We start from the raw sequence: 19251 nt of genomic DNA, 5'->3' as shown, positions 1-19251 counted from the left end.
GTCATGCAACAGCTTAAAGAATCATAGGTATGATAATTACAGGATCACTTATATAACTGTCTCATAATAGGGGAGCTAAATAAATATTTATACACTTTATACATGGAGCATGTGTTTTGTTTTAGGAGGCAGCATTACCTAGTGGCTAAAGCACTGGCGTGGACTCAAGGGACCTGGATTTTAGCCCAGTTTTTCCACTGGCCTCCTGGGTGATCTTGGGAAAGTCACTACCGTCCCCCTTGCCTCAATTTCCCCATCTATTAAATGGGGATAATGATATTGACCTCAGTTGTAAAGTGCATTGAGATCTATTGCTCAAAAGCACACTATAAAAGCTAGGCATGTTGATTATATTGAACATTTATATTGTGATAACACCTACAAGCCAAACAAATTGGGCCTCTATTGTGCTAGGCGCTGCACAAACATGAATGTAGCATGAGCCCCAAAAAAGCTTAAAACAGAACCTAGGACAAGTGGTTGAGTTGAGGTCAGTCTTAGCTAGCTGGTGGGAGCTAAGGCCCCGCCTACGCTCAATCTTTTTCCAGTCCTGCTCACCTCAAAGGGTTCAAAAACCACAAAGCTGGCACCAAAAAAAGAAAAAAAGTAAGATTGGCTTAAAAAAACTGACCTTTTTATCTAGAATATATTTTCGGTTCTTTTCACTTGGCTCCTGGTTTTGCAGTTCACGCACCTCACATTTCCTAGCTCTTCTCTGCCACCGTGAAGACTAGAATTTTGCATGAAAAGAAACCCAACCAACAAAAGCTGAGCTGCCATAATCCCATGGCTCAGGGAACTGGGGATTTAAAGCAACCACCAAATGTCACAGGTCTCACCGTGAAAATCCTGAGGCTTGCTGACACTGACTCAGTGCAGTTCTGCCAATTCACACCTGCCAGGGAGCTGGCCCAGTTTCCCTTCAACTCTGAAGTCCACATTTATCAAAGTAACTCATGAATTCTCAGCGCCTCCATTTGGTGGCTGTCAACTCGTGATACTTTAAAGGGACTTTCTAGAAAGTGCGGCACATCCAGCCTATTAAAATCAGGCTCCTTTACGGTGTCTTAACTTTGGCCCTTAAATGAACAAGTCACTTTGGGAAGAGTAGGATGTGATTTTTCTCTGTAAGGCACCGATCTTCAAAAGCACCAGCTCTCCATGACTGCTGCTTAGCTCAGTGGCAGCTGAAAATGTCCATCATCCCGCTGCCCCTCGTCCCCCAACGGCTCTTTCAGCAACCTAAACACTCCAGAGATTATTTCACAGTGAAAGGGAAGGTGTTAAAAGACACAATCCCTTTAATCATCTTAACCCTGGGCGAGCTGACCGCACCACTACGAGGGAATAATTTAAACCTTCTCCTTTCACAGAGACCTGGCAAGTTTGCTCAGTGGCCATTCAAGAAGAAATAAAGATACAGAGGAAATCCAGACAGTTTCACTTTTCTGTAGCTCAACTTGGCCAAATTCTGCCCTTCTGAGAGCAAGCAGAGCAGGAGAAATGTTCGTTTTTGCCAACTTCCTTCTGGCTGATGTGTCTTGCGGTGGAAGACATCGGATATGATTGCTGCACGCGTGTCCCTCTTGGGCCACGCACTGTGAGAGCGCTCCCCAGCATTTCAGACCTAGCCAGAAACTCCCAGCACAGGAGCCTCTAAGTGATTCACTCAGATTCCCTCTTTGTTCCAAATGCTGTTCCTTACCCTGGACGCTCCTTCCACTGACCTTTCTGCTTCCAGTAAAAATATGCGTAAATTTTCCCCCAGGCAGCAATATCAAGTTTTTTGCAGTTACTCACGGAACTGCCCCAAAATAATTCCTAGAGGTGAGCTTTTAGAAAACCAGCCAGTCTTGATTTAGAAGTTGTCAGTGGTGGAGAACCAACCGTTTCCCCAGGGAGTTGGATCCCTAAATTTGTGCCTTATTTGTAACTGGGATTTGTCTGGCTTTAAATTCTAGGAATTGGTTCTGCCTTTCTCCTCTAGTTTAAAGGGCCCTTTAGTCCCTGTGAATGTTTTTATAAACTGAGATCAAGACACTGATCAATCCTGCTGATAAAATGAAGAGAGAGAGATACGGAAGCCACTCACTGCATGGTGTTTTCCCAACCCTCCCATTGTTTTGTAGCTGTTCTCTGCGCCCCGTCCAGTGGCAGCATTCCCAGCTCTGCCCCACCCAGGCCAGGATGCATAGTCACTTTAAGGACAGAAGCTTGTCCAGCCCTGAGCAGTCAACAGATCACGGGATTGACTTTAAAAATCCTGCGATTTGAGTTCGCTTTATATGCTTCTGGATTATTTACTCGAGTCGGGTCTAAACTTTTCTCTACAGCCACCAGAGCTGGAAAAAAAATGTCTTTTATTTGTTTTTAATTAAAGCTGGAACTAAGCCCATCAGTCCAGGGCCCGGGGCTTTAAAAAGAAAGATCAACACCAAATATCACAGTAAAATCTCAAGAGCCAGCAATGCCACAATCATCCCGAATAGACTCTGCAACTGATGAGGCCTGCGAATTCATCTCACATGTGTGCTTGTAACTGGTAGCAAACGCCACAGGACAAAAGGCTATGAAAGGGGGAGCAGAGGAGGGATGTGGTGGGCGGCAGCTCAGTCAGCGAGGGACGGCATGGAATTCATAGGGGCGTGGCACAGTCCCCAGGCCGCTCATCAGGGGTGAGATATCGATTTCCTCTGGGCGGGTGAGGGGTGTGAGAGTGAAGCGCTGCAGGATGGTGGTGAAGAAGATGAAGAGCTCCATGCGGGCCAGACCCTTGCCCAGGCAGATCCGCTTCCCTGGGGAAATAAAACACAGTGACTTCTGGGCCGTGCATGGGGCGAGATGCGTTTCAGGATCCATTGCACCCCAAGTCTCAGTTATCCTCCCTGCCCTTGGGCTCAGGTGCCTTTAAGATCCTTTTCATGTTCCCTATATTCAAGGGACCAGCCTCCAGTGTCAGTTACAGCAGCCTTGGGGCTGCTCTAACTCCTGCTCCATCCCCTAGGAGTCCTGGTGCGCAGGGAATAGCCACAGTGCAGTGCACCCTGGCCATGCCACTGATCAACCCGCTCTGGGCTTTGCGGGTAGAGAATAGCCACAGAATAGTTCACTCCAGCCATGGCCCTGATCCGCCCCCTATGCTAGAGGCTGGGGCAGGGCCCCTACACCAGCTCCACAACAATAGGGAGGCCCCTGGACTCTCCGGGGGTTATTTCCGTCCCACAGCGGCACAGAGCACCCTGATTGTGGTTGACAATCGGCGCTCCCTCCTCGCCATGGCCAAGGGGCCAAATCCCCAGGCCATGCACGTGACAGCTCCGCCGACTCCATGGAGCCTCCTTGATTTACTCCGTCTGCGGCCGGGACTGGACCACGCAGTGACTTCCACCGAGGCCAGTGCTGGAGCACACTCATAAGGGGAGAGTCAACCTTTCTCCCCTTGGCTTCCAGCCCTTGTCCTACCCGCCCCAGACCCCCAGCCCAGGGAGGCCACACGCACCCACGGAGAAGGGCATGAAGGCGTCGTTTTCCGGAAACCTCCTCTCTCGTCCAGGAAGTGGGCCGGGTCAAACCTGGCCGGGTCTTTGAACTGGGTGGGGTCTTTGTGGACAGAGAACAGCAGCGGGATCACGTTGGTGCCCTGGGCAGGGGAAAGGCACAGCTCCGGTGCACGCGTCCAGAGAATCTCTCTGCCCATCCAGGTGTCCCTCTGTCTGTCTATCAGTCTATCCGTTCACCCACTGTCCATCCCTCTCTGTCTGTCTATCTACCTATCCATCCATCTTGATATCCCTCTACCTTTTAATTCACCCATCAGTTTCTCCAACCATCTGTCTTTCTGTCTGTCCATCCATCCCTCCTGTCTATCTTGGCAATCCATCCATCTCTCCCCATGCATGACTGGGCAGCCATCTGTCTGGAATGGTTTGGACACAACAAATCCTGCATCCTGGGAGGGGGTTAGACTAGATGACCCTTGAGGTCTCTTCTTACCCGATGGTTCTATGAGTCTACATCCATCTTGCTCATCCACCCAGGCACCAGCCTATCCACACATCTCTCTGTCTCCCCATCCATTGACTCCTCCATCCCCCTGCCACGCGGGTAGCCATCCAACCATCTCTTCTAGCCATCCGTCTTTCTCTCAGCCTGTCTATCCATTTATACAACGATTCACTCTCTATCTACTTAACCTATTTGGATTATTTTCTTTCCTTCTACCCATCGGTCCATCTGGATTGCCCATCCACCCATCTTTCTTCCGTCTATTCCATCCAGCCAGCTACTCACCATCTATCAGTGAACTTGTCGATCTCCCCATCCATATATCTACTTGCCGTCCTACTTATTCAGTCTGTCCGCCTGTCCCTCTCTCTACTTACCTACCTACCTATCTATCCCAATACACCCTGATCTATCTATCCATCCATCTGCACACCATTCTGTCTAGCCACCCATTCATTCTGACCGTCTATCCATCCATGAAACCCACTGGCCAGTCTATCCAACCACAGCTCTAGCCGTCTGTCCGTCTGTCCCTCTCTACTTCCCCTTTGGAAGCTGAGATGCAATCTGAGAACAGGTGAGGGGGAGACATCATGGATCCAGATCTCAGCTCCCCTGAGATCAATCCAGAGTCACCCACTGGCTGCAATGCGCTCAGGACCGGATCCTGATCTCAGCTTCCCCAGGGTGAGTCAAGAGGGGATATTTAGCCGAATGTGGGAAGGAGGAAATTCTGTTACCTCTGGAAGCAGGAAACCCCTGAACTGGGTGTCCCGGGTGACCGCGTGAGGGAGCCCAATCGGGAGCACATCACTGAACCTCTGGACCTCGTGGATCACGGCGTCAGTGTAGGGCATGTGCGACCAGTCCTCTACACAAGGGCTGCGGTGCCGGCCAATCACCCAGTTGATCTCAGCTTGGACTTTGGCTGCAGAGAAACAAGCAGGATGGAAAGCGGGTTATGACTGGGAAGGGCAGCTGGACATCACAGCTCTGTGAAGCAGCCATTGGCCAAGGAGGCAGCAAGGACACCCTAGATCTGGAGCTGGTTACATCTGAGACTTGGCTGGAGATTTTGATCCCTGCCATTTTGAAATAGAGACAGTGGCTTGGATTCTGATCTCAGCTGCCCTGGGGTCAATCCAGAGTCACCCCCAAACTGCAAAGGAGTCAAGGTCAGAACTAGCTTCAGCTCCAACTCTGCCACCGACTCACTGTGCGACCTTTGGAAAGTCACTTGACATCACATCCGACTCAGTTCCCCTCTGCACAGTGGGGTAATGATCCTTCATTCGTCTGTCTGTTGTGTTTATTTGGGAACATGGGGAGGCAAAGAAGTCTCTCACTCCGTGTCTCCGCAGCACCCAGGACATGGGGACCCTGGCTCCCATCTGGGAGTCAGCACAGCCCCCAACTCACATGGGATCCCGCATTAGGAATAACTATAGAAAAAGTGTCTCCGCTGTTTCTCCCCCCTGCCCCCTGCCACTCACCCTGTATCTCCGGGTACTTCATGAGGATGAGGAAGCCGTATGTCAGGGTGGTGCTGACAGTCTCTGTACCACCAAACAACAGGTTGTGCGTGGTCATCAGCAGAGTCTCTGTGTGGAAGTAGCTCAGTGGGTCCCGGTTTTCCTGCAGAGGGAGGTGTACACAGCTCCTCATTGGGTGCCTCCCCCCGCAGAATTCGAACCCACAGTGTTCATGTAAGTCACCCCAGAAGAGGAGACTGTCTCCCCCTAGTGGCTGCCCCACAGATGCAGTTTATGTGTCTACTGCTGCTGCTGGGTGTGGGAGCTAATCCCTTAGCTCTAGGAGCAGAATCAGATGTTGTTAACCCAGAGTATCCCTGGTTCAAACCACACGGCTGGTAACAGCCTCTCTGGACAGCCAGGGCTGAAGTAATGCTGGACTTTCAGGGCAGCTCTACTCATCCCCTGTAATATTCAGCAGAGGCAGCGTGCACTTCTCATTAGCACAGGGGGGGCTGGGAGTCGGAACTCCTGGGTTCTAGCCCAGCTGGTATAAAGCAGTGGGGTCTAGTGGTTAGAGTAGATAACTGGCCTTCAGAACTCCTGGATTCTATTCCTGATCTGCTGAGTGACCTTGGGCAAGTCACCTCCCTGTCCCATGCCTCAGTTTCCCCAGTTCTAAACTGTCCTGCCTCCTAGAGTGGAGTGTCACGAGACTTAAGTCATTAATTTTTCTGTCATTGTTAACCCCTTTTGGGTCGAGGAGTTTGTGACAACTCCAGGGACTTGTGGGTTGTTGCAGTGAGGAGGAGAAATTGCTGCAGGTCGGTTATTTCTTTGGTCCAACCCTATTTATTCACAAGGATGCACAAACTCCTGTTTCCATGATCAAAATAACTAGCCTCCTGGCTCACAGCTGCAAGCCTTGGTCAGCCGCCATCACACCCCAAACTCGCTTTCTCAGTTTATCCCAGGCTGCATCTGCTTGGCTTTTCTTAATTCTGTCTCTCTCTGACCTGCCTACAGAGCAGCTGGGACGTGATTCCCAGCGTGGGTAGACAGACTCACGCTGGCTGTGGTTGAGCTAGGGCACTAAAAAGAGCAGCGAGGCCACTCCAATACAATCCTGTCCTAGATCCTAGGTACGTCCTCGAGCGGCTCCCATGAACCACTCGCCCCGCCCCTGTTATTTTTAGTGAGCTACCTCCATCAAAGTAAGCCTGTGTGTGTCTGGGAATAGCCCCTCCTTGCTGCAGCGTAGCCCTGCCCTGTGTCTGTTTCCATGTGTGTCTCTCTCTGTCCTTATGTGGTCTCACGCACACAGACACGCAGCCCCGCCTATCCAAAGCCAACCCTCCATCCGAAGCCCCTTGGTCACATTCTTCAAATTCTCCACCAGCTTGTTCATGTGCCTGTGTTTTGGAGGCAACTGCTATTGTGTCAGCCATTTCTTCACCCGCACCCTGGGCACAAGGCAGTGGTTACACCCGACCCACAAAAACAAGTTTTAAACCAATAAACCCTAACAATACCTGTATTACTGGAGCACCTGGGAACCCCAGCCATGGGCCAGACCCTGCATTGTACCACATTCTGTAGAAACACAGAACAACACTAACTGCATTTCTCTGGCACCCAGAGGCCCCCTCTAAAAATTAGAGCCCCAATTGTGCCAGGAGATGCCAAACCAAGGGACAGTGCCTGCCCTACAGAGCTCAGCCTGTACAGGCAAAGGAAGGACCATTGTTCCCATTTCACAGATATGGAACCTGAGGCACAGGGTGGTAACACAGCAGGCCAGGAGGCAAACCAGGAATAGAACCCAGATCTCCTGAGGCCCTGTCCACTGCTCCAGCCATTCGGACATCCAGCATCCGATACTGACGCAGGCACAGTTTTAAAGGGGTCAGTTTCCCCTGGCGCCGAGCCCACAACCCTTTCACCTGCTCCATCCTGAAAAGGAAGCAGTCGATGAAGTCACGGGGGCAGTCAGGGTTGAAGGATTCCTGGTGCATCTTCATCCGCTCCGACAGGAAGAGGCGGAGGTGCTCAAAATTTTCAAAGATTCTGTTGTGAGGCCCCGGCAGGTAGGACATGGGGCTGGGGAAGAGGTTGTACATCTGGGGAGAGGGAGACGAGTCATCCCACGGCAGTGCATGAGCTCTGTGCGTGTGTCACCCTAACGAATGGAACAACAGTGCACGTACATTACCGTGGTGAGCTGTGTGTGTGTGTTACCATAACAAACAGAGAGGCGGTGTGCATTGCATTACTGTAATCAACTGTGTGCATTGCATTACCATAATGAACAGCACAGCACTGTGTTTGCATTACCGTAATGAACAGGAAAGCAGTGCAGGTCCATGCACATGACCAGACTGAACTGTGCAGCGTGTGTACTTTGCTCTATGCAGTTCATTACAGCGTGCGCACGTCATGCTACCAGAATGAATTGTGCACGTGTGTGTCACGTTACTACAATGTGCCGTGCATGGTGTGAGTGTGTCCGTGTGGATACGGGGATGTTACCGTAACAAACTGTGCAGGGCGTGCAAGTCAGTGCGTCCATTGCCATGAGTAACCTTGTGGAGCGCGTCGGGGTCGCACATCGCTGCCGACTGCTGGACGGTGTGTTTGGTTTCCCGAAGAGCAGGCTGAGCAGGGACCTGACAACGTCTCCCGATAGGGTGTTATAAAGAGGACAGAGACCAACTGTTCTCCATGTTCGCCGAGGGGGGAGACCCCTCCCAAGACACAGCCCCCCCACCACCACCAGCACCCACCTGCCCCCATGGTGAGCTGAGCAATTGGAAGATCTGGTGGATGAGGCCGACCAAGGTGAGAAAGTTCCTGTCCTCGTAGTCGAACCGGTCCCCAAAGATGATGGAGCAGATGACGTTGGAGACGGCGCGGCTGATGAGGAAGGTGGGGTCGAAGGGCGCGGCTAGTGAAGGGGAGGGAACAGGCTGTGAGCAGCAGGAAGTCGCAAGTGGGGGCTCTGGTTTGGTCACTGCTGGGCAGGAAATTTGTGGGGGGGCTCAGCAGCGGGGGAGGGTCTCCCCTTGGTGTCAGTGCAGTGCTAGGGGCGTGTGCAGCAGGAGGCGCTCTCTTCTCTGGGCTGAACCCAACGCCCCAACATGGCACTGGGCAGGGGGCGCTGGGCTGCAGGGAGCAGGGTGGGGCTCAGTAGGAGATGCTCTGCCCTGGGAGTCTGTACTGCCCCTATCCACTGTGCAGCACTAGGGGGCGCTGTTTGGCCCCCAGCAGGGATCTCGATTCAAAAGGCTGCAGCGCTACATGGATGACGTGTGGCAATAATCCCGGCTGAAGGGAAGCTGTGACCCCGGGGTTGGGAGGCTGCAGCCTGGGCCAACATCCACCCGACTGGCGCACCTTGGGTCTGGGTGAGCTCCTGCACCAGGCACCGCGCCTCCTCCTGGATCCGCTCCTCCAGGCTGCGCTTCCCCATGCCGAAGTTCCTCAGCGTCTGCAGGGCGAATCTCCGCAGGACCTTCCACTTCTCCCCGTTTGAAAAGACGATGCCTGAGGGAGGCGGGGAGGAGTGAAGAAAGGGCTCAAGGGAGCCTGGCTCCACTGTACCCGTGCCCCATGCTGGGAACGAAGGACAATAACCAACCCCTGCTCATCGACAACCGAGATTCCTGCCCCCACTGCCCTCCCAGGGCTGGGATAGAACCCAGGAGTCCTAGTGTAGCCCACTGGTCTAGCCCACGAGACCCCACTTCCTCCCAGAGCTGGGATAGAACCCAGGAGTCCCTGCTCCCAGCCAGCTGCTGCTCTAACCACTATCCCCCACTGCCTCCTAAACTGGTCACTCTCTATCTCAATCCGTACACACATATGCCAGGAATGAGGGAAACTAGGAATGCAGGTCAAGTGGAGATGGCCTGTGACACTGAGTCTTGTCTAATACTACCTCAATCTAACGCACTCTGCAGGGGAAGAGTCATTATCCCTGTTTTATAGGTGGGGAAACTGAAGCTCAGTGAGAGACCAATGAGATGCAGGTATTTGCCCATGGTCACTTAGGGAATCAGTGGCAGAGGTGGCAATTGAACCCTGATCCCTCTGGAGCCTATTACGATATAAGCAGCCAAATGGTAGGAAGGGAAACTGAGGCAGAGACTACCAGTGGGTCACCCCACAGATTACTGGGGAACCCAAGTATCTTGGCTCCCAGTCCAGTGCTTGAGCCACGAGGCCAGCTGGTCCCTCTGTGGGTCCTTCCCCACTTCCCCTGAGTCTGTAGGAGGGTTGAGGTACAGAAATCTGGGAAGGGCCGTCCACCGACACCAGATGGGGGGGGGATGATTCCTTACCATTCCCTTGGGTGAAGCGGAAGACCACGGGCACATCCCCGCGTGCACTGAACTCTTCAGCCTGGTCCACCAGGGCCTCCTTCACTGCCTGGTATCCGCACAGTATGACACAGGGCTGGGAGCCCAGGTGAATGGTGAAGACGGAGCCATAACGCTTGCTCAGCTACAAACACAGAGATCCAAGAGTCAGAATACAGGGCCCCAAGCCAAACATACAGCCCTGCAATCGTGATACCCAGCCCCCTGGGCTCTAGCCACTAGAGCCCACTTCCCCCTCAAAGCTGGGAAAAGAACCCAGGATTCCTGGTTCCCAGTCCCCCACCCCCTGCTTTAGCCCACTAGATCCCCCTCCCCTCCCAGAGCTCAGAACCGCATACAGGAGTTCAGGACAACCTGAGACCCAGGGGCTCTAAACACTCGAGATGGGCAGGGAGTTTCCAGCAAACTAGGGTTTTAATGGAAAATGCCCATAAGTCAAACGTGAAATGTTTCTGACAGAATCACCCCGGTTTCCATTCGGGAGTTTGGGGGGCAGAGCTTCTAGGCAGGCCTGCTCTGGACACAGCCCTGGAGCCAGGGCTTCCAGGCCTTCCACACTGCTGGATTTTTGCACCCTGTTGAGCCAGGTCTCCCAAGAGCCAGGCAGCCCAGGAGTCAGTGGAAGCTCTGGGGTCCCTGGCCTGGGGCCGACCACCTGGCAGAAGAGCTGCAGACCAGGTACTGTCAAGTGAGATGGACATGGCTGTTGTCAGTTTCACTGCTGCTGTTCAGTGAAGCAAGTCAGCCTGAAACCGACAAGAATCACGTCCATTTCATTCAGCTGGTTTCATAGATTCACAGATGTCAAGGGAAGGAGGGTCCCTTGTGACCATCTCGTCTGCCCTCCTGTATCACACAGGCCAGAAAATGGCCTCAAAGTAATTCTTACAGCAGAGCTTTCAGACAAATGGCCTGTCTAGGTTGCAGATAAACAATGAGAAACAAATCAAAACCGTGTTTTGAAAACAAACGTTTTTTGGAATTTCCAGCTCTCAGGGGAAATATATTTTTTAAATTAAAAATTGGAACAAAACCAAAATTTCAAAACTTCCCACAAACCAGAAATTCCAAGTTTCAGCTAGTTCTTGTTGGTATGGTGGGAGTGGTCAGAGAGCTGGGCATCAGGTCACCTGGGTTCCATTCTGGGCTCTTCCACGTAGATCCCTGTGTGATCTTGGGCAGGTCACGGCCACTCCCTGGGCCCCAGTTTCCCCATCTGTAAAAGGACTGGGGTAAACGCACTTTGAGCTGCTCTGACCCAAGGTGGCAAGGGTTGCCCATCCTGGGTGATCCCAAAATTGCACTAAGATGAGTCATTAGCAGGGCTGCCCCTGCCACGTTCTCCTACATCCCCAGCTATTCGTGTTAAGGACTTTGCATAAATTCATTTGCCTCCTGTGTCTCAAACCACGGTTTAATGCTGTGCAAACCTCCCCTCAGAACTGTCCCCATCATAGTAAGTGTTAATAGAGCATGAGCAGGGAGATGCTCCCAGTGCAACCTCACCGAAACCGTTCCACCAGGCAGTGAATCCTTTAGCTTTAATACGGCCCTTGCCCCAGTGCAGTATTCACCAGCTGTTCCCAAGGCAAATCCCCCCTTACCGTGAGAAGAGATTTGACCATGTCCTTGGTATCCACCTGCAGCAGATTCCCCAAAAGGGGCAGCGGGCACGGCCCCGGGGGCAAATACCCTCTATTCTTCTGGCCCTTCCCATTGAGGAACAAGAGCAGACAGGAGACACAGATTACCAGCAAAATCAGCGTGGTTGCACCAATATCCATGGCCCTGCATAACACAAACCAGAGAAGCCAGGCTAAGCCAAACGCAGAGGTAACATTTGTATTTGTATTTAATGGCTTTGGGATGATATAATTCCTGATTGCTCAGGAGGGAAAGGGGCAAGTCTCGAAGCTGAGTCACTCGAGGGGCAGGCAGGCTGGGTGGCAAACATAGGCACAGCCTGAGGCTATTCACCAGCTGCTCTCAAGCTCAGGGGTGTCTCTTGTCCAGGTGAGCTCTGGCCAGGAGGCTAAATGCAGTGACACAGCCATGTCACATGCCCACTTTGAACCTAGACGCCTATTAGGCACCCGCTCATGCCTTCAGATTGTAAATTCTTTGGCACATTCTCCCCCTGTAAGCACTGACAGTCCTGGCTTCCTGGCCTAGCCGCTTGGCCACGCTCCCTCAGAGGTAGAGCAAAGGGCTCCTAGAAACAGGTCTGGAAAGGCTCATCTAGCCCAGCCCCTGCACTGAGGCAAGGCTCAGTGTAACCCCCTAGACCATTCCTGACAGGTGTTTCTCTGACCTGTTCCTATAAACCTCCAGTGACAGAGTTTCCACAACCTCCCCAGGAATTTGTTCCAGAGCTTCACCACTTGGGCACTTCGGAAGGTTTTCTTAATGTCCAACCTAAACTGCCACCAGATAAAGAAACAGATCTTAAGACGTTTAAAGAAAACTTTGATAGATTCTGTCTGGCAAGGAATCACTTATCAACAGTCGTGGATGTAAAATTTACACTTATTGTATTGTCTTGTGGTTCCACTCTGTCTATTCTTTATCAGAATGATTTCTGTCTGATTTCTTATAGTTTCAGGCTGTTGCATAATTAATTGTGCAATATAAATCAGCTATGGTGGTGGGGTGTGATTGATTAAAGGAAGTTTCATAATGCCTTAGGATTGATGTTTTGTGGCACTTTAGTTTGAAATGATTGGTTCAGGTCTAGCTAAGCAGGACCCAAGTTTTAGCCGTATAAACTGGGGTCCACAAGGAAGTTCTTTGAAACCTAACTCCAGGACACAGCCCAAGAGAGTTGCCAGACCTCACACCTGGCCAAGTGTATTTACAGAAGCTGAAGTCCCCAGATGACCTGATCCTCATTGGCCACCAGGCGAAGTTTGTCTGCTCTGTGGCAGTGGTGAATAGTGCTTACCATGTGTAGTGTGTGTTGGTAATTGTTAACAAACAGAGGTTAAGGATATTACTTTGAAAGGCTCCTTCACTGGTAAAACATCCTGCAAACGCACAGAGAATTACACCCGGAGCTCTAAGAACTGGGAACGGGCAGGTACTTCAATTAACCAGGTTATGCCCGGAGCCCTATGGCCTGGGAACGGGTGACCCTGCCCCAGAGCAGTTGTTCTCAAAATAATTTTTCTGGTGGTTTCAGCATGTGGCCACCAACTCTTGCTGGTGGCTGCATTGACAGTTTTTCCGAATATCCTCAGTTAACGTTAAGAGAATCCAATCAATACACCCATAGACATGTCAAATCATGAGTTCTGGGTTTTGATGCATCAATTGTGTGGATCAGAGAATTAGCAGAAGTTCTGGAGCTCTTTGCATGGAAAAGCTGCCTCACTTGCATGACCAGCTGCAGCTCCTGCCAGGCGGCTGGAGGAGTTACTTGTTGTGCCCTGCAGAGCAGTCAGTCCGGCTCCATGTGCAGCAACTGCCCTGAGCCACCTGGCAGGAGGCAGGGAGGAGACTGCTGGGGTCACTAGCAGGGCTGGGGGGACGTGGGGGATGAGTGGGTGAATACAAGGACCCTGAGAGCAATCCAGCGGCTGGTAGGGAGGAAAGCGGGTGGGAGTCGGGATACCAGGCACTGGCGGCAGCCCGTGGATGGCAGGGAGGGGTGTCACTCTGAGGGTGGGGGGTGTTACTTACCTTGGCACTGCAGTCCGGCGGCGGAAGGTGCTTCGCAGAGGCAAGAGTCAGCAGTTATTCGCCCTGCGGAGGCTGCTGCTCCCAACAAGTCCCGGCTTGTTGTGATCAGGTGAAACCTGGCTGGGCCGGGCGGACTGTGAGTGGCTGGGGGGAGGCAGAGCTCCATCCTCCCCGCCCCCTCCGACAACGGGCCCTGCCCCGCGCTGAGCCTCCACCCCCCACCACGCAACAAAGAGGCTGTTTGCTGGCCTGGAGTGTGTGTGGGGCGGTGCATCCCCACCCTGCCCTGTGGAGGTTATTCGGCAGATGCCATGGGGGGCTTTGGTGCTTTTAAAGGGGGTGTCTGGGGATGTGGGGCTCCGTGTGCCCCCCCCTCGGGGGTGGATTGAGAATTGACAGCAGAATGCAATGTGGGTGCTGCAATCTCCCCCCTCCAGTTTTCCCCCCATCTCTCCTTTGTAAAAATCCTATTTTGAGTACAAAAAGCCACGCTGTGCAATGTAATGTATCTATCTAATTGTGAAAGACACTGTCAAAAATGAAATAAGGTTTGCTTTAAGAATAATATGTAAGTTCTTCAGCTAGGAGTTGGCCCTGAGTGATTAAGTGTGAATGGCCGAGCAATTGAGTTGGGTGTAGACAGGGAGAGTGATTGAACAATTGTTCTCGGTGAGGGATATCGAAACAGACGTGAAGAAAACACCAGCCTCACCTAAAAGGCTTGTGGAAAGAAGAAAGGAGCGAAGATGTGAACTCTGTGAACTCTGGAATATGTGAACTCTGGAGCGCTGGGGACAGCACCGACTGCAAAAGGGGAGCGTCCCCTCCTGAGCCCCCAGCCCTGCTGCTTGCAGCACAACACCCCCTTGCGCTGCCCTGGGGCGCTGTGGTCAGCACCCATTGCGGGGGGAGAGAGCCCCCACTTCGCTTTCCACAGCTCCCTACTCGAAAGCTCTCGATCCCATTGGACTCCGCCTGGCTGCAGTGAGATTGAAGGACACTTTCATACACTAAAAACAGGTGCCATGGCAAAGCAGGGCAGCCTGAGAAGGGCTGGGGAGAGGACATCCTTCTGCCCCACATGGAAAGGATCAAACCCCTCTCCCCCCAAACACCCCCCCCCCCCACAGACCTTGGCTCGTTACCATTCTCCTGAGCGAAGCTGGAGGCTTCCAAGAAGGTCACTTCCCGGTCCGCATCCAGATCCTTCTTGTTCCCGCAGAGGATTATGACTATGTTGGGGCTGGCAAGAGTCCGGGCGTCTGTCAGCCAGTTGGTCAGAGCGTTGTAGGTCTCCCGGCTGCAACACAGGAGGCAATGGTGGGGGGACAGCCGGAACTCACACACTTCTCGCAAATCCCAGTTTAGGTACTCACTTCAACCCCCCACCGCAGATGAAGGGCTCTCCCGCAAGACTGGGGTACCCCATGGCTAGTCCCAGCTCTCCTAAACCCCAAGGTACAGGGCTCACTTCCATCTCATCCCTGCAGCAGGGTTGGGATGGCCAGAATCACATCTGAAGCCTGCCAGAGGAATAAGCAGAGCAGGGCCGAACGCATCAGAAAGCTGGAAGGCTTTTCTATGTGGGGAAGTCGATGAGCAGAACTGGACCTGTCACACGCGGCCTCTATGGTTGCACTGGTACAACTCCCCAAGCCGATGCTCATCCAGAGACAAGAGGGGCTTGTTCTGGTTCAGCGCCTTTTGTTTTAATCTAGTTCTGTCTGTCTATCTCCCCGGGATGCAGAGACCTCGCTCTGTCCTTGGAGCCCCAGGGAAGCAGGGGGTCCCCAGTGCCGTTCACTCTGAATGACAGCCAGGAGATCTCTCCGGTTCATCGCCACCCCCTGGCTGGTGTCCCCGTGGGCGGGAGCTGCTGCAGACACTCACCTGGTGATGTCATACACTAGCAGCGCTCCAGCAGCGCCACGGTAGTAGCTCCTTGTCACCGACCTAGAGGGAGAGGAAAGAGGCTCAAACACTGGCACAAGCAGGCGCCGGGGAGCTCCCTGGGACACGCATGGCTGGGGACGCCTCCCTTCCGAAGGGCTCTCAGCACCAGCTGGAGCTCCCAGCCCCTGCCACTTTGACCCCTAAATCCCACTCCCCCCCAGAAAACCCAGGAGGCCTGGCTCCCAGCATTCCTCCCTCCACCCTCCCCCCCCCCGACTCTAACACACTAGACCCAGGGACATGACTCGGTTGATATGAACTTGCGCCCCACCTCAGAGGTGGCTGCATCTCAGCGCTGGGCGAGGGGTCCCTGTATTACCAGTCCCTGCGCCCCACCCCAGAGCTGGCCACATCTTAGCAGCACTGCGGGGCCCCGAGATGTCCCAGGTGCTGGAGAAAGGCCCCCAGGCAGCAGCAAGGTGCCTCCTTCTCCCGCCCAGTGCCCACCCCGGGCAGCAGCCCCATAGATTGGCTGACACAAGGTGGGAGCCAAGCCCCCACTGGAGATGCAGGAAGGCGGAGGGAGGGTTGGGAGAGCTTTTCCTGGTAAACGTATATCGGATGGCAGGCCTGGCTGAGAGTCAGCCTCCTTCCCCCGCCTCCCCAGGCTCTGGGCTGGGGTTCAGGCATGGGGCAAATGGGTCCCTTACATGGGATGGGGGGGTTCCTTGCCCACTGTCCCAGCTGGAGCTATTGAGACATGGTGGGGTGGGGAGGCAGGCATCAGGTTTCCCTCATTTCCCTGTATAAATAGCCCTTGTGCCCCTCCCAGAGGTGGCCACATCTCAGCACCAGGCAAGGGGTCCCCCCCCCATTTAGGGGGCTGATTCACACACTCACTCACACACTCACACACACACGGGACCTTTGCCCTTTTAAAGGCTGCAAACAACCCTACCCCACCCCCTTGGAGTTGCTGGGGTGGGGGCTCTTGCTTGGCCTCCGCCATTGAGGAATCCCAGGGTGGCATGTCCGGCTGGGGAGGGCTCCTGTTCTCTCCCCCGGGCTCTCAGCCAGCTGGTTCAGGGGTAACCTAAGGCCAAGACCAAGGCCCTGCTGGCTGGAGCAGGCAGGAGCTGGCTCCCAGCCCCCTGACTCCTCTAACCACGACACCCTCCCACCCCCCAAGCTGCCCCCTCTCTGCAGCCTTCCTGCTCCTAGACCAATACCCAGGAGCCCTGCCAGTGCAGCCACTTCTGGGGTGAGGTCAGAGAAGGAGTCAGCAAACCCGGATTCTATCCCCAGCTCTGGGAAAGGAGTGGGGGGCTAGTGGTTAGAGCAAGGGGGGCTGGGACTAAGGTGCCCGCATACACCTGAGAATCTGGGCCCAAGGGTCTGGTTCGGAAGAAACGCTTGGCTGGGCAAGGGCAAGATGCAGACCCAAGTTTGCCCAGGCTGCTGGCTCTCTAAGCCTGTGAGGGTGGCATTAAGCTGCCCTCACCCAGTCAGAGAAATGGGGCCATTAAGCTACTGAAAACACCATGTGAGCCACAGACAGAAGGGCTGGCGACAGCCAGACCCCAGCACTCACCAACTGTGTGCTGAGCTTGCAGCCCTGCCATCCATGCAGCCCCTAGCCCAGCTGTTAGCACCCAGCTGAGATGGGGAAACTGAGGCAGCACACAGCAGAGACTTGCCCAAGGACACATGGAGAGTCTGTGGCAGAGCTGGGGATAGAATCCAAGAGCCCTGACTCCCAACCCTCCCACCCCTGTTCTAAGCACTTGACCCCTCACCCCTCCCAGAGCTGGGCAGAGAACCCAGGAGTCCTAGCGGCCAGAGCGGGGCTCTCACCTTGGTCCTGCCGTTGATGACATAGCCGCCGAGGCGGCCAGCGCACTGCAGGATCAGCTGGTCGATCCTGGCCATGAGGCTCCAATGTTTTGGCAGCCGGGCTCGTGCCCCTCCACCCAGGCGATCTGGTCCCCGCGGATGCTCTTGATCCGTCCTTGACGCAGATCCCAGAGTAGCTCGTGCAGGGCACCACGTAGTCCAGCGCCAGGCGGCCAGCCGGCCCCTTCCTGCCACTGCAGCCTGGCCGGCTCGCCCGCCTCCGAGTCCACCTCCAGCCGCCTCCGCTTGGGCCCAGGCTCCCCGTGCCCGCCGAGCGCCAAGAGCAGCAGGCTGCGGTCATCGTCCGCTCCTGGCAGCCGCTTGGGGAGCAGGACGGCGGCGCCTTCGCTCTGCAGCCGGCACAGCTCCCCGCACACACCCCAGGCCAGCAAACAGCCGGTAACATGGAAACAACACTCCGCCCTCTTCTGAAATGCGAGTCTCCCCAGCCCCGCCCATCACCTTGCGCTGCTCCGTGCACCGCGCCGAGCTAGCTGCGCGCTGCGCCCGCCCCTGGCCTCTTTGTTGCGCGGTGGGGGTGGAGGCTCAGCGCGGGGCGGGGCCCGTTGGCGGAGGGGGCGGGGCGGACGGAGCTCTGCCTCCCCCAGCCACTCACGGATCCGCCCGGCCCAGCCAGGTTACAGCTGATCTCAGCAAGCCGGGACTTGTTGGGAGCAGCAACCTCCGCAGGGCGAATAACGGCCGGCATTTGGTTCTGCGAAGCACCTTCCGCTGCCGGACACAGTGCCAAGGTAAGTGACACCCCCTTCCCCCACCCCCGCGTGTCTGCCTCGAGGTCGCACTCCTGCCTGCCAGCCACGGGCTGCCGCCAGTGCCTGGGATCCCGACTCCCATCCCCTTCCTCCCTGCCAGCAGCTCGATTACACCCAGAGTCCTTGTATTGACAACCCCCCCGTCCCTGGAAGTGACCCCAGCAGTCCCCTCCCTGCCTCCTGCCAGGTGGCTCAGGGCAGTTGCTGCACATGGAGCCGTTTGGCTGCTCTACAGGGCAGAACAAGTAACTCCTCCAGTCACCTGGCAGGAGCTGCAGCTCGTCATGCAAGTGAGGCAGCGTTTCCATGCAAAGAGCTCCAGAACTTCTGCTAATTCTCTGATCCACACAATTGATGCATCAGAACCCAGAACTCATGATTTGACATGTCTATGTGCGTATTGATTGGATTCTCCTAACGTTAACTGAGGATATTCGGAAAAACTGTCAATGTGGCCACCAGCAAGAGTTGGTGGCCACACTCTGAAACCACCAAAAAATTATTGTGAGAACAACTGCTCCAGGGCAGGGTCACCCGTTCCCAGGCCATAGGGCTCCGGGCATAACCTGGTTAATTGAAGTACCTGAACGTTCCCAGTTCATAGGGCTCCGGGAGTAATTCTCTGTGGGTTTGCAGGATCTTTTACCAGTGAAGGAGCCTTTCAAAGTAATATCCTTAACCTCTGTTTGTTAACAATTACCAACACACACTACACATGGTAAGCACTATTCACCACTGCGACAGAGCAGACAAACTTTGCCTGGTGGCCAATGAGGATCAGGTCATCTGGGGACTTCAGCTTCTGTAAATACACTTGGCTAGGTGTGAGGTCTGCCAACTCTCTTGGGCTGTGTCCTGGAGTTAGGTTTCAGAGAACTTCCTTTTGGACCCCAGGTTATACAGCTAAAACTTGGGTCCTGCTTAGCTAGACCTGAACCAATCATTTCAAACTAAAGTGCCACAAAACACCAATCCTAAGGCATTATGAAACTTTCTTTAATCAGTCATACCCCACCACTATAGCTGATTTATATGCCCAATTAGTAATGCAATAGACAGAAACAATCAAGGAATCAGACAGAAATCATTCCGATAAACAATAGACAAGGGGGAACCACATGACAAAACAATAAGTGTAGATTTTACAACCATGACTCT

General features: G+C 53.9%; 1 pseudogene; it reads right to left on the bottom strand.

Moving 5' to 3' along the window:
• Positions 1-997: 997 nt before the first annotated feature.
• On the bottom strand, positions 998-17735 carry LOC137158774 (cytochrome P450 2F5-like; annotated as a pseudogene).
• Positions 17736-19251: the final 1516 nt, after the last annotated feature.

This window comes from Emydura macquarii, unplaced genomic scaffold, assembly GCF_026122565.2.
Source record: "Emydura macquarii macquarii isolate MOO-44397 ecotype Brisbane River unplaced genomic scaffold, CSIRO-AGI_Emac_v2 contig_1790, whole genome shotgun sequence".
NCBI classification, from domain to species: domain Eukaryota; kingdom Metazoa; phylum Chordata; order Testudines; family Chelidae; genus Emydura; species Emydura macquarii.
Note: the sequence above shows the minus strand (reverse complement) of the source record. Positions and strands in the feature narration are given on the sequence as shown.